The following is a 15226-nucleotide window of genomic DNA, read 5'->3' on the forward strand; positions in this document are numbered from 1 at the left end:
CCAACAAAGTTGTAATGATGTCCCACGTGTCTTTTGCTAGTCATACCTTTGAAGGGTTCAGCATCAAAGGGAGCATTAGATTTGCGTTTTCTATGTTTTTGCACCAATACTCGATCTCCTTCATGAAAAATAATGTTCTTGGCACATCTATGCTTGTCGGCATATGCTTTCATCTTTTGTTTACAGCACAAGTCTGTTCCATGAAGTTTACCATCTGTTGTAGATGTCCTCTTGGTCCATTGTGGTAACTTGGTCGTCATGGTTCTCTCGAACATCAGGGTGGCAGGACTTTCACCTGTTGTTGAATGAGGAGTCGAACAGTAAGCTCGAACAGTAGCATGGAGAGCTGACTTCAGATCAGGCTTCTCCAATTTAGCACGCTGAACAGTCTTTTTAAGTGTGTTTAAAGCATTCAGCAGTGCCATTTGCTTGTGGCCAAAGAAGAAGAAGAATGCTTCAAATTGAGATGATTAAGAAAATCTTGGGATTCTCAACAGTTAAAAGCAGGCCATTGTCAGACTTCAGAACTTAAGGAACACCCTATGTTGAAAAAATGCCATCTAACCTCTCGAGGACTCTTTCTTGAGTAATCAATGAGAGATCTGCTACTAATGGAAAACAGTAGTGTTAATCGATAACACAATCAAGTGATGTGCTTTGTCAACAGGACCAAAGAAATCAACTGTGATTCTCTCCCGTACATGTTTTGGTAAATCTGACATGTTCAAGGTATGTTCAGTGGTTTTGGGAGATAAGCAATTGCACAAATGACTGGTCTTTAAATCTATTTCAACTCTCTGATCAACATGAGGAAACCACACTCAGTCTCGGAGAGCTCATCTAGTGGCAATAATTCCACAATGCCCTTCATGGGCCATTTCAATTACTTGTTGTCGCAGACTCTCTGGTATGACAATTCTCAAACCTCATAAAACAATACTTTCTTGAGTTTGTATTTTATACTTTTGAACTTCTGATATTCGCTGTCACATGAGAGGTTGAGTGTGCTGTTTCCAGGATTGATGTGCAATAATGTCCTTTAGTATCAACATGTCACTGTCTTTGCTTATTGCAGTAATAATTTGTTTCAAAGAAATAACGGCATGGGTATTGCACTTTACAATGAGGTTAATGTAAGCCTCACCTGCTTTGGAATGACACTGTCCTCGCACTCGTAAAAAGTAGTCAGCAGGTCTATGATTTTTCTGTGGTCGGTGCATGATAGTGTAGTAATATTTCTGTAGCTTCAAACCTCAACGTTCAATTATAGGAGACATCTTGGCTATTAGATTGTCAAAGATGGTAAACAATGCTTGACGATCGATAACAACAGTGAAATGTTTTCCATATAAGAGTACATAGAAATGTTCACAAGCCCAAACTACTGCTAAACTTTTTTTCTCAGGTTGTGTGTGAATAGGCACTTTCAGCTTGAGACAAACTTCTGCTACCAGATGCCACAATATGCTGTTGGGCATTTGGGAGTCCATTGTGTTGGGCAAGGATCACACCCAACCCGACCAGGATTGCATCAAAAACAACCTCCGTATGAAGCTTTGGATCAAAGTAGGCCATTTAAGTGGCGTTCTCAATTGTATACTTGATTTTCTTTATTCACATTTGTATGACTAGAAAAATGAAGCATTTCTTTCTGTTATTCTTCTTAAGGGAGCAATTGGCAAAGTCACATATGTATCTGAAACAATAACTGGCCATACCAAGGGATGAACATAACATGGTAACATCTTGTGGGGGATTGGTGGCTGACAAGGCTTAAACTTTAGCTGGATCCAGCGCCATTCCCCCATCAGAAAAGATATGGCTGAAGAATTTGAGAATTGTTTTATGAAACTCATATTTATCAGCATTCAAGGTTGAGCCTGCATCAGAAAGTAAATGACACACTTGTGTAAGAGCTTTACCATGCTCCTTTCGATTTGCTCCGAAAACAAATATATCATCACTGTAATTGAAAGCATTCATGACAGGTTGTATGATACGTCGAATGACATCTTGAAAAAGTTCTGCAGCTGATGACACACTGAAACGTAATCGTTTATATCTGAACAAACCAATATGGGTAGAAAAATTGATAATGTACCTGCAATTTTCTTTGAGTTCCAGTTGATGACACCCTTTGTTCAGATCAAGGCGAGAGAAGACTTTGACACCATTTAGCTGTGTGATCATGTCAGCAATGTACAAAGCAGGATGTCTTTCTCTTTCAAATGCCTTGTTAGCTTGACATATATCAATACAGATGCATACAGCTGCATCACTGTCCTTTTTGGGTTGTACCAGTATGGGTGAAACCCACAGAGTTGGACCCATAGGTCGCTCAGTATCAAGCTTTAGTAATGCCTTAAGCTCTTTCTCAACAGTTTCTTGTAGATAAAATGCAATTCATCTATGTCTTTGAGCAACAAGGCAAACGTCCTCATTGATATGCAGTTTCACTTTCATGGTCTTAGCTTTTCCTAATCCATGAAACAATGACAGGAACTGACTTACTATTTCATGATGAGCATTCATGTTATAATTCACAGATATCAGTCCCATATCAGCAGCAGTATTGGAACTGAGCAAACTGGCACTTGACGCACTACCTCGAAGTACATGAATGGGTGCTTTTACCATTGTTTTTTTGTGTCTCATGGTTGCTATGAATGAACCTCGACTCCTTAATGGTGTTGATGCAGTCCATGTATACACTTTAGTCTTCAACGTTGTGAGATGGGACAATGGAGACAGTTCACTGTATTTCTCCTCAGGCATAATGTTTCTCGAAGCACCACTGTCAATAATAAAAGGTGTAGAGCAGCCGTTCAACTTTAGTGTAATTTTAGGACAGTGTTTGAATGATTTTTGGGATTTTACTCATCAACTTTTCTTTGACTGGTATTCTTCTTTACATGCGGCCATTCCAACAAGGGCACATTTTTCTAATGTAAACATCGACATTGCACATCTGTCTTCTTCACGGTCACTTGATAATGAAACTGAAGAACTCTTGGGCAAAGATTTTGAGGATGATTGACTTCATTTAGTGTCAATTTGCCTCAGCTCATGTTGCCGCTTGGTTTTGTGGCTGTGTGTAGAACTTCACTTCTGGAGCGTCTAGGCATCCATTTTGTTTTCTCAATGTGATGCTAATAGGATCATACAACTTCCTAAAGCCTTAACCATATCTTGTCACTCTATTTGGGTTAAAGCCAAAACCCAAGTCGCTGAATTTTTGGCTAGGCAGTCTCAAGAAAAAATATAATTCCAACATCTGGAGGAAATCTTCCAGTGAAACTACATGCTGGCTCTGCAACTATCCAAAGGAAGATATCTGTCAGATCATTTGCACTTGCCCTGCTTTAATGATGGAACAAAAAGGCCTTTCTTAGACAGCACTTTACTAGGAACAGAATACGTACATGTCAGCAGGTGATTATAGTTTGTCTTTAACAAGAGGACCTGTTGCTCTGTGGGAAATGCATCAGGTTTATGAGCCTGGGGGACTCAAAACTAACAAAGATAGTTTTATAACAGTATTTTATTTTTATACTCTGACACTTGCTCGCACTTTGACTGAGAAACTGCATCAGGAGATACAGCTTTACCTGTGACTTTGCACTTTGATTTGGATGCCTCTTTTTCGCTCAGCATATATTGCACAAGACACTCAATATGTATGCATTATGCACTTTCTCCTCATATTTTGAAAGCACTAATGTGTTATGAACCATGTAATTTTCTCTTCATTAGCAACTTTGCACTATGCCCTGATGTCTCTCCTTTTTGGCTCAGCTAGTACCATTTGGCGTAATTGATACTATGCCAAAGCACTAAGCCCTTTTCTCCCGCATATGTGTACTTTTAAGGCAATAATGTTTTATGAGCCATGCAGCTTTCTTTTAAACATGTACGGGGCTTTAAGCGGACCAAAAATCTTTTAACTAATGAAGAAGGAATGTACTGAGACATGTAGAAAGCTGGATTTCTTTTACTGATACTTTAAAATTTTGTTTTTATAAGTTGTATTTTTTTAATCTACTGAACAATAAAGATCATTCTTCTTCTTGGTCGTGATGCATTTTGCTTTTCTTTTGCCTTACAAACCGTTACAAAATGGGTCTCCTTCCCACAGCCTTTGCATAAATGTCCAATTGCGGAACATTTACCTTTATGTGGAAACAAACATCCACATATCAAGCACAGTTTCTTTTTCTTTAGAGACATCACTTTGTGTCCTTCAACTTTGTGTTTCTACTTACTTTTCATGTTCATGACTGACTAATTCTGGGCACTTCTGGCCTCCATGTCAGCAGCTTATCGATCAGCACTTTCGTTAGCTTTGACAGATATGAGAACTCACTCCAGACTAAGAATTTTGCTCAGCATTTGTCATCTGAATTAATCTGACAGACATCCGTTGATAACTTGGAGACGTATGGCTTCTTCATCATTGAATTAATTGAACTTACAGTGTCTGATGAACATATCAAGTCTCTCAACAAATTTGTCAATTGTTCCTGGCTGAAAATATTTCTTTCGTAATCGACATTCGGCATTGGATTGAACTTCAGATTTAATGCTTCTTTGATTTGACAGTATGTGACTTTGTTGTCAGTTTGCAGCTGTTTCTTTATTATCTCTCTTACTCCTTCACCACCAAGATTTTTGAGGTATTTGACAATTTTTGGTTATCTGTTTCTTCCAGTACATCAATGAAATCATCAAACATTTCTATCCAGGAAGCCATCTGTCACCAATATTTTGCTTCTTGGTAGTATCAAAAGGGGGCATGGTTTCAACAAGGTGGCAGCACCATATTTTTTGTTCTTTCAAGCAGCCATTCTAAAGTTGACTATTCCGGCCACCACTCACTGCCTTTCAGTCAGTCTGACGTGATTCACCAGCCTCAGAAGCACAACCCCTGTGAATCTGCTTGGGTAGCAGCTCCTGGTGCTGAGGTCAAACAGCTCTCTGTACTCAGTTTCTGGTAAGCTTGATCAAATTCTCTATGTATCTGATTATCACCACCTTTAATCTTTCTCTGCATTTATCTTCTTCTCCTAATAGCGTTCTCTTGCCACTGGCTGTCACTGCTCATTGTGTTTCTCGATAACTGTATAATTTATAGATCAGTGTGGCGTAGTACTGCAGTACCTATTTCACTGCCTCACTTGCAAGTTTCTGGCTAATGATGAGTAAACTTCTCATAGAAGCTTTTGCTTTCTACAAATTCTCCACCCTGGTTGGAGTGGTACCTTGACTCCACATACGCCAAACATCGATCTTCAATTCAACTGAGGCACGCCACAGTTCTACGGAGTCCATCAGGAACCAAAAGGGTCCCATCATCACTAACTCACAAGACACTACACACACTAGTATAAACAACTAAATACTTCAAAAATAAATGGAGCAAAATGAGGAAACTCTGTTGGATTCTCTGACCATTAAAGAAGAGATTTATACATCTCAACAACTACCTAAGAGAGTAAGTAAAACTTATAGTTAAACTAAAAAATGCTTGTTAATAAACTTAAAATGTAAAAAAGCAAATAATTAATAAAACACTCTCCAACTTCTGTCTCCTTACATAAACTTCCTAAAATAAGAAATTACAACTTGGAAAATTGATAAACATCCAGAAAAAAAAACTATCACAAACCAGGAAAAAGGTGTAAGAAATTAAGTATACATAAGTTAATAAAAAACTAGTCACCCAAATAGCGAGTAAAATTAAACCTAACACACTCAGCCTGTACAAACTACCAACAAAGTAACACTAAAAACAAAACTGAATTTTTTTTTCACAGGACAGAAAAGGAAACACCTGCTGCACATTAGAACACCCCCAACGGAAAAACTGCAAAACAGTGTGAAACATCTAGGGAAAACATACAGGTAAGTATAAAAAAATAAAAGTTTCATAATTTTACATGTAACTAACAAATATATAAACCTTAAAATGTTCTATATATTTTTACTATTACTCTATTTTCAGATACAGTGACATTGGCAGAAAAATGCATAATATCACAGAAAGGAAAGCAATGACTAACTCACATAGGCTATACCAACAGCCATGAAAGTGCATAAACAGAAAATATGAATTGGAAATGTACCAAACATTTTTCTAGTGCATGCTATGGGAGGGCAACTACAAAAGATGATGTTGTAATTCATGTAAGAGAGCATAACCACAGCCTAAATGTGACAGAAATGGAAATATGGGAGGAATTGCTGGATATAGCAAAGGCAAGCACTAGCTCCCAGGAACTCACAACCCAAATCCGTAAAGATATACTGCCTATTGCCCGAACACATTGTAGGCCAACTACCACCTATACCTACTTTAAAACATCTGATTGCATGAATTAAAAAGCCACTAGTGATACTCTTCCTGCCCCTAGAAGATACCAAGACATAAAAATACCTAAACATTTAACAATGACACACAATGAAACAACCTAAACAATGAAAAAACAATCCTGATATTCTCTTCAGCAAATAACTTACAAAAACTAAGCCATTGTCAAACCTGCATGATGGATGGAACCTTCAAAATGTGTCTTAAACCATTCACTCAGATACGTACTAAGTATGAAAACACAATGGGCCTAATTACGAGTCTGGCAGTCACTAGACCGCCAGACTCATGGTGGTGATCTGGACCGTTGCTGCTGTGGCAGTCTAACCACCACATTATGAACCTGGGGGTCCGACCGCTAGGGTACCGCCATCTCCGCTGTGATTGGTTATCCAGATGGGCTGAGGGCAGATGCAGGTTGCAATCAGCGAGGGTGCAACCTGGTTCTCTGCCATACCATGAAAAGGCTGGCAAAGAACAGGTGCAGGGGGCCACAGTGGGGCCCCTGCACTTCCCATGCCTGTGGCATGGGCAGAGTAAGGTTCCCCCTGCCAGACAACCTAGTACTGCACACTGTCTGCTGTGCAGAAAGTGTGCATTACGAGGGTGCTGGTGCCCCTGCGGGTGGCAGCATTGCAGCAGGTTCAATCATGAGCCAGCAACAATGCTGCCTCCACTTTCCCGCTGGGCTGACGGGCGGAAAACTTGGCCCAGCGGGAATGTCATACTAGGTCCAGTGGGGAGGTCAACACAACAGTGGTGGCCACCCTGTCGGGAGTTTGGTGTTCCCATCCGCCAAACTCTTAAATAGGCCCAATATCCCTTTTATATATGCCCTACTACCAAATAAGAAAACCAGCACTTACTATGACCTCTTAAACCACAATAAACATAAAACAAATAACTACTACTAAAAAAACATAGACTTTGAGCAAGCTGTTACTATCATTTCAATTAAAGCAGTAGGAGACACTTCCAACAATCAGCACTAAGTGGAGAATATTCTAAAAAACAGCCAATTTGCTTTTGAAATAAAAAGAAATTATAGCACTAGCCTATGCTGCTGTCACAGAGGTACCTAACCACTACAATTTGCTAATAAAAAGCCATTTCTACCAGCAAAATGAAGACAAACTAAGCCCCAAATGTATTACTTCGAAGACACTTGGATTGGCAGTTCTGGTCACAGGTGCCTACCCAAATTCCAAATACCATGGTAGAATGTCTGACAGCACCTCGTCATAGGAAGCTAAAGCAAACAGGGCAGTGGAAGAATGACACAATGCTTTCCAAACCACACTAGGAAGAACCCAACCTACCCTCTATAAATTTATAGAAGCTTTATAAAAAGAGCAAAGCTATCAACAACTACGAATGGAACAATCTGCTAGCCAAATTGCCCTCAAACATAGCAAACAAACCAAAAGAATGTACAACATGGTACAATTTAAAGTCCATTTGGTTTACAATTTACACCAGGATGAAAAATCATTTAAAAAAAATAAATAATACATATCAAATTGTATTATATCAAATAATATTAAATACAAATTCCAATGTTAATGAAGACTGAGATAGCAAAATTATAGCCATCACCAACCAAGAAACTCTATCCATGACATAAAATGACATAAAATAATTACAACACATAAACCACACAATTCGAAATAGCAATCACATAATATTTACACAAATAATAAAATATCACATTTCCCAACCAAAAAAAATGAAATAAATAAAACATGTTGTCCTGTAGCTGCCAATCTTCTTCTGTATCCACATAGTCAAATTTACTAATCCATCCAAAATGAGAAAAACATTGTGCCAAAAGCCCCCCCAAAAAATGCAAAAATAATATGAATCTAATAGAGATCCTTCAAAACAATCCAAAGTAATTAGGAACCATAAACACCTGAAAAAACCTCCAAAAAGTTTAAAATAACACTCCAGAAAACCACAAAAAAAGAAAATCACAGTAATAAAGCATTGGCTTATCAGAAACCAAAATTGACCTCCTTTAAAAAAAAAAGGAAACTCCTAATGCGCATAGGATATGTATGAAGAAAAAACATGTAGAGCAAATAAGAAAAACCACTGCAAAGCACATTACATTCCCAAAAATACATATACATCACACCTAATCATAAAAATATTAGTAACATAACACAATCTAACATGACATAATGATACAGTAACAAACTAAGATACAAAAAAACACAAACTGCAAACTGGTGACAAACGCTACTATTAATGCAGCTGAACGTACAAAAAACCCCACAAACAACACTATTACTAACTTCTAGATGTTTCCCTCTTAAGCTCCCTCTCTGCTACCAGCCAGAGATGGTGGTATCCGGGGCTGATGAGAGAATGGATTACAACATCCTTTAAGGGACAACATTTGGTATTATTGCTGTCAACAAACCTAACACAACCACCCCAATCACAGACACAAACTGATACACTATAAACACCTTAGGCGTACATATACCACTACCTGTTCGCTATCCAAGATTGACCCCTCAATGTCCTCTGCATGCCTTAAATGTCAGGCCAGTGATGCTGCCTTTGCACATCTTACATGGATGTGCACCCACATTGGGGATTATTGGATGGCTGTTTTCTCTCAGCTCTCCTTAATGGTAGCAATCACCCTTACCTCCTTCTTGCTCTGTTAGGTTATGGGCAACACTCCACGAAGGGGATTTGCAGATTCACGGCGCTAGCGCTACTATGTCCTAAATGTGAACTAGCTCTATATTGGGGAAGCAGGAGCTGCCCGACTGTAGCTGGATGGCTTAAGAGCCTTGCCTTCTGTGATAACACTAGTCAAATCTATGCTTCACTGCTGCCGGCCTCATCCCGCTCAATCTAAGAAGATCCTTAATTACTCCGCCCTAGAGCCATAGTCCACCCATGCAGCCTCCTGTCATATGGTGCATTGTATGTTCCAGGAATGAGTATCTGTTTTTGTTTTGCCTCACTGTTGTTTATACATGGATTAGACTGTTCTTGACATGCTCCACTTAATGCAATAATGGTATAATTGTATATGTAGTCTTTTCACTATAATGTTCTGACTACTGCACAAATTCCATCCTCCCATGATGTTGGCTTTTGCAAGTTTTGTGTTTTTCTTGATGTATGTAATATGAAATGATAATTAAAAAATTAAAAATAAATAAACTTTATAAACATAAATAAAATAAGGAAATTGTTTCGCAAGTCTTTATCCTATAAAAATATAATTAATGATCTTATTGCTTACAAACATACAACTATGTTTGTATTATATTACAATACTACTGAAATAACACAAACTATTCTACTACATAAAAATAAAATTAAAACAAAGTATTTCAGACTAAAATGATTAAATAAAATAATCACACTGTAACATAAACAATTTTAAAGAAAGTGTTGGACACTAAAAGGGTGTACTTTACTATTCCCACCTCAACCTATACCAATTTGAGGAAGGTGTTGGACACTAAAGGATAACATTTACTATTCTCATTCCAATCTATACCAATTTGTAGAAGGTGTTGGAGACTAAAAGGGGGATATTTGCTAATCCCACTCCAATATAAATCCTTTTATGGAAGGTATTGGACAGCAAAGGAATGAAATTGCAATCTAACCCAATTTGAGGAAGGTGCTGGATACTAAAAGGTTGATATTTACTATTCCCATTCCACTTTAACCATATTGGGTAAGAGATTGGACACTAAAAGTGTGAAATTCATTATTCCGACTACAATCTAACCATAGAAGGGGAAGGTGTTGGACACTAAAGGGATGACAGTTACTATTCCTACTCCAATCGCACCATATTGGAAGAAGGCGTTAGACGCTAAAGACGTGGAATTTACTATTTCCACTGCAAACTAAAGCATTTGAAACAAGGTAATGCAAATTAAATATTTTTATAGACAATCAATACTCCATACTAACACACATTTTTACCTATAAAATAAACTAACATTTAATCTAAAAACAAACTATGAAGATGTATATTCATATTTGAACATTAACTTATAAAAATATTTTATTACTATTGATAATTAATATGATTTAGAAAACTATTTACTACCATTCATATATTTTAGACCATAATTAAATATCAAATCATAATCCAAAATGAACAATCATAAAATCAAAATTCTATGGAACCAATGCTTTATTTGAAAATGTAAAAATATAGTTTAGTATAAAATAATTTTACAACAAAAGAATTTAAATATTTGTATTTTTGGAATTTGTTTTACAAAAATTATAATATGTAAAACTTTTATATAAGAAATTCTAATTATTTCCCTATATTAAAATAAAAGTTCATATCTTTTTATTTTTTGGTTTGTTTATAATTTAAATATTTAAATTGTTCAGAAATTGAATGCAATTAATATATTTTAAAACATTTGAAATTCAAATGTATTAAAAATATTAATGTAAAAAAAAAAAAAAGATTTTTGGGAAAATCTCGTCAACAATGTTCCCTAAAAATTGAATATCCTGCTACTAAAAAATATATTTATATCCACTGATATGACTAAAAATGCAAATTTCAACAGTTTTATAACTAATAAACTATTTAACTAAAACACAAATAAAAAACATAATAAACATATAGAACCAAACACACTGCCATATATTACATACTAATTCACACTTACAAGTGAAATTACATGCAATGATATTTTCACTGCAATATTTTTTACAATTATTTGACCTTCAATATTCCTGCCAACGATATTTTTGACATCACGATATTCTAGACACAATGGGGGTCATTATGACCCCGGCGGTCGGTGTTAATGTGGCTGTAGTATCGCCAACAGGCTGGTGATACATACCGCCACCCGCCAATGTGCCACACCGACTGCCATGGAGGTAGCAGCCGCCGGGCTGGAGATAACAATCTTCAACCCGGCAGCCGCTACTGTCCCGCCGGTGGCATTATGGCCCTGCCTACCGCCATGGTTTTCGTGGCATTCAGAACGCCACAAAAACCATAGCTTTAGGCCCAACCAGTGACAGGGAATTACTTCCCTGTCACTGGTAGGAGGCCCACCCCCCTAACGCTCCCCATACATGCACACTTGCAGGCACACACCATGCATTCACACACTCACTCACAGAGGCATACACGCAGTCATACACGAATGCATCAATTCATTCACGCACACATCTATACACACATCCAAACTTACACGCAGACACGCATTCACATTTGGATTCATACACGCAATCTCACACATGCACACACACACACACAAGCAACACTACGCACTCATGCGCATGCATGCACACACTCACACATACATGAACACACACACACACATACAACAACTCCTTCCCCTGTCGGAAACCCGACTTACCTGAATCCAGGGGGTCTTCCGGCGGGGGATGGAACGGGGCACTGCTACCACCAGCAGCCCCCCCCAGCAGAACACCACCAGGCCATATTATTTTTCATAATACGGCTGGCCGCGGTCTACTGGCGTGGCTCTGCTGGTGGTAGCAGCACCACCTTAACACCATCCACCAGCATGACCACAGCCAGATTTCTGCCCTTTTTGTGGTGGAAATCCGTCTGTGATCATACTATGGCTGACGGATGTTAGCCGCGGCGATGGTCTTTTGGCAGCCATCGTCGCGGCAGTAGGCGTTTTTTACCACCAATGAAATAATGAGGGCCAATATATTTTAATACCACAATATTTTTTCTGATTTTGTCCTTATCTACGCGTGTCGGTTGTCTTGCTTCTAACACAGCTGGTTCTTTAACCCAGACTATTACTGGGTTAATCACAATATGAGCATGTTATGAAAACCACTTAGCACAAGAAATCATTCTACTGAAGTAAGGTGGTGATTGAAAGGTATTGAAGGTAAAGAAGTATTGCACCTTCAGACCTGCTAAAAGTAGGGCAGGTTAATGCATATGTTAATAACACTACAAATATCTCTCTTGAAGTTCAAGTTTTAGATCACAGCTTGTGGGAAACAGTAGTATCCTGGATTAGTGAGATAGTGAAGGGTTTTAATAAGGTTGGTGATTGGTTTAAAAGTGTGGGAAAAGGGATGCAAAAGCAAATTCTAACCCCTCTAATAATTACAATGAGTGTGCAAGCGTCCTGTTTATCTTATATAAACTCTCTGTGTATCTATTTTTTAAATAAGTGTGTAAGAATAACAGAAAGAAGTAAAAGAGAAGAGCTTGAGCCGGAGGATGCCAAAGATTGTGTATACAACTAGCTAAAGTTGGAAGAATCAACCAAAAGAAGCAGAAAGTGATGCAGATTGTGTTATAGTTACTGATTAGTTTAACTCTATGAATTTTATGTTTTAGTGATAATAGAATAGTCAGAGAGGGGATTTGTGAAAGATTTTTAAGAGTTTATTCTTGTGTGCATCAATAATAATGTGCAGACTGTCTTCTTACCCTTGATTGTACATATACACAGTGATATAGTACTGATGTAATTGAAACAAATTCTCTAAGATGGTTAGAAATTTTGTTTCTCAACATGTCTTAACTAGGCCTCAATGTAGTACAAACATAATTTCTTTCTAAGATGGTAATCACCCTTGTCATTCATGCTTTTCCCCTCACTAGGAGCTCTCTTTGCAACCTTTCCAGTTCAAAGTCAAGCTGAAATGTACTGGTTTATTTTTACTGTCATTTTTTTTACTCTGCTCTTGAGGAACATTCCCCAGCTCAGTCACACCCTGAAACTTTAGTTTCAAGGTCCTTCTGCTAGTTCACGGTGCCCAGTTCATTCAGATAACATGTTATTGTGTAACATATTTTGCTTGCTCTAGCAGCTCCTGACGGCATTAGCATAGAGGGGTAGGATTATTATTTGTGTAGTGGTACAGTGCTTATGTTTTAAGGCTTAATGAAGTTCATTTTTCATGTGCACTGATTTTCTAATGAAATTATACATTTGCTCACACCACAGTGACTGTGCAGTTTTTGTAATTTCATATGCAAAAATAATGTATAAAATCGCTATGGATGCTGTCCATTATTTCACCATTTTTGCTGTCCACTTGGACTAATTGGAAAAATTTCTGATTTTTGCATTTCTCTGGATTGACTTTTCATTGGATGCCTTTATGATATTGACTTTGTACTGCCTTATTTTTTAATTTTGTTATAAAATCATTTAGCTCCTTCATCACTGGATGTTCTCAAATGGTCACCCTCTTCCCATCCAGTCCAATGCTACCAAACTGATCTGCAGAGTGCCATAGGGCTCCTTCCAGGAGTCCCACCATCTTTAACATCCGCATGGCCCCACTTACCTCCAGTGTCTGATCTCAACATTGTCTCATATGCAGATGATATGGATCTAATCCTCTCAGAAGACATGGCTACTGCACAATGCAACTCCATCACAGGCATCTCCGGCGTATTACACTGGATGAAAATGAGCTCGCTCAAGCTTAACAGTGACAAAAACAAAAGTGTACTGTTTGGCAAACACATCTTTCTGGTTACCTGACAACCTTGGTCCAGTTCTCAACCCCACCAACATTGCAAGGACCCAGAGCATCATAATATCTACGGCCAACCAAATCAAGCGGTAGCAGTGATGTGTTTCCAGCTCAGAAAACATTTAAATGGCTCCAACCAGTCACCCGCAGTTTGGTAACCCCAGCTGTCATCACCAACAGACTTGCCTCTGGCAAAGCCCTCTATGTAGGCATCTCCACCAAGCTCACCAACAGACTAAAAATAGCTCAAAACGTGGCCACCAGACTCCCAACCTCCCTCCACAAGCTCACATCTACAACCACCTCAGAGATCTACACTGGCTCACCATCCAGAAATGTGGCACCTTTAAACTCCTCACTCGTACCTACAAAGCTCAACAGCCCCATCCACTTCCATACCTCACCCACACACCTTGGATTGACGAGACTTATCCACATCCACATCCCCTGGATTTGGTGCACTAAAACAAGAGAATGTGGCATCCTCCACATGACCCCCAAGACCTGAAACAAGCTCCTTCCCCTCAGTCCATCCGGCTCACTCCTTGTTCAACCTAACATGCTTGGTGTCGTATTCCCACAAACTGTTTGCCTTCACCCATCCTGCTTTGCTAAATTTGTTTTTTCATTGGCTTTAGCACTTGACCACTGCTAACCAATGCTAAAGTACTTGTGCTATCTTCTGCCGGTCAGCCCAGTGGGAAATGTGCCGCAGCATAGTTCCTGGCTCATAATTGAGCCGCCGGCAATGCTGCCACACATAGGGTGTAACAGCACCCTTAAAATGCTCCCCGGTGGCCCCTTGCACTCATTCTCCACCAGCCTTTTCATGGAGGTCAGACTGCCATGAAAAGGCTGTCAGAAAACAGGGTTGTAATTAGTATGGCGGCGCTAACTTAAGCATCGCCGTGGCTGATTACAACCTTGACCGTCGTCATCCCGTCGAGATCACTGATCCTGTACGGAGACGGCAGTCTTTTGGCGGACCAACCGCCAAACTCTTAATTTGATAGTTGGATCACCAAAGCTGCAGCAGTCCGGTCCATTCCGCCACCAAGAGTCGGGCGATCTAGTGACCGCCAGACTCGTAATTAGACCCTTAAACCGTGCAATGCGATTGATACAGTGAATGTTATTAGCTCCAAAGCCATACTTTATACCACACCAATTTTTAAAAAGAAAAAACAGTTAAGGAACCAGTTTTTTAGAAACTGATGTATAATGTAGTTGGTGAGATAGGATGGGTGTTAGCCTATCAAGATGACATTTTAGTTTTCAGTGAGTCAGAACAAGAACATTTGTGTATTGGAAAAGGTGTTTAAAGTGTTGGTTAAAAGGAGGTTTAAGTTCAAG

This window comes from Pleurodeles waltl, chromosome 1_1 (assembly GCF_031143425.1).
Source record: "Pleurodeles waltl isolate 20211129_DDA chromosome 1_1, aPleWal1.hap1.20221129, whole genome shotgun sequence".
Lineage (NCBI taxonomy): Eukaryota > Metazoa > Chordata > Amphibia > Caudata > Salamandridae > Pleurodeles > Pleurodeles waltl.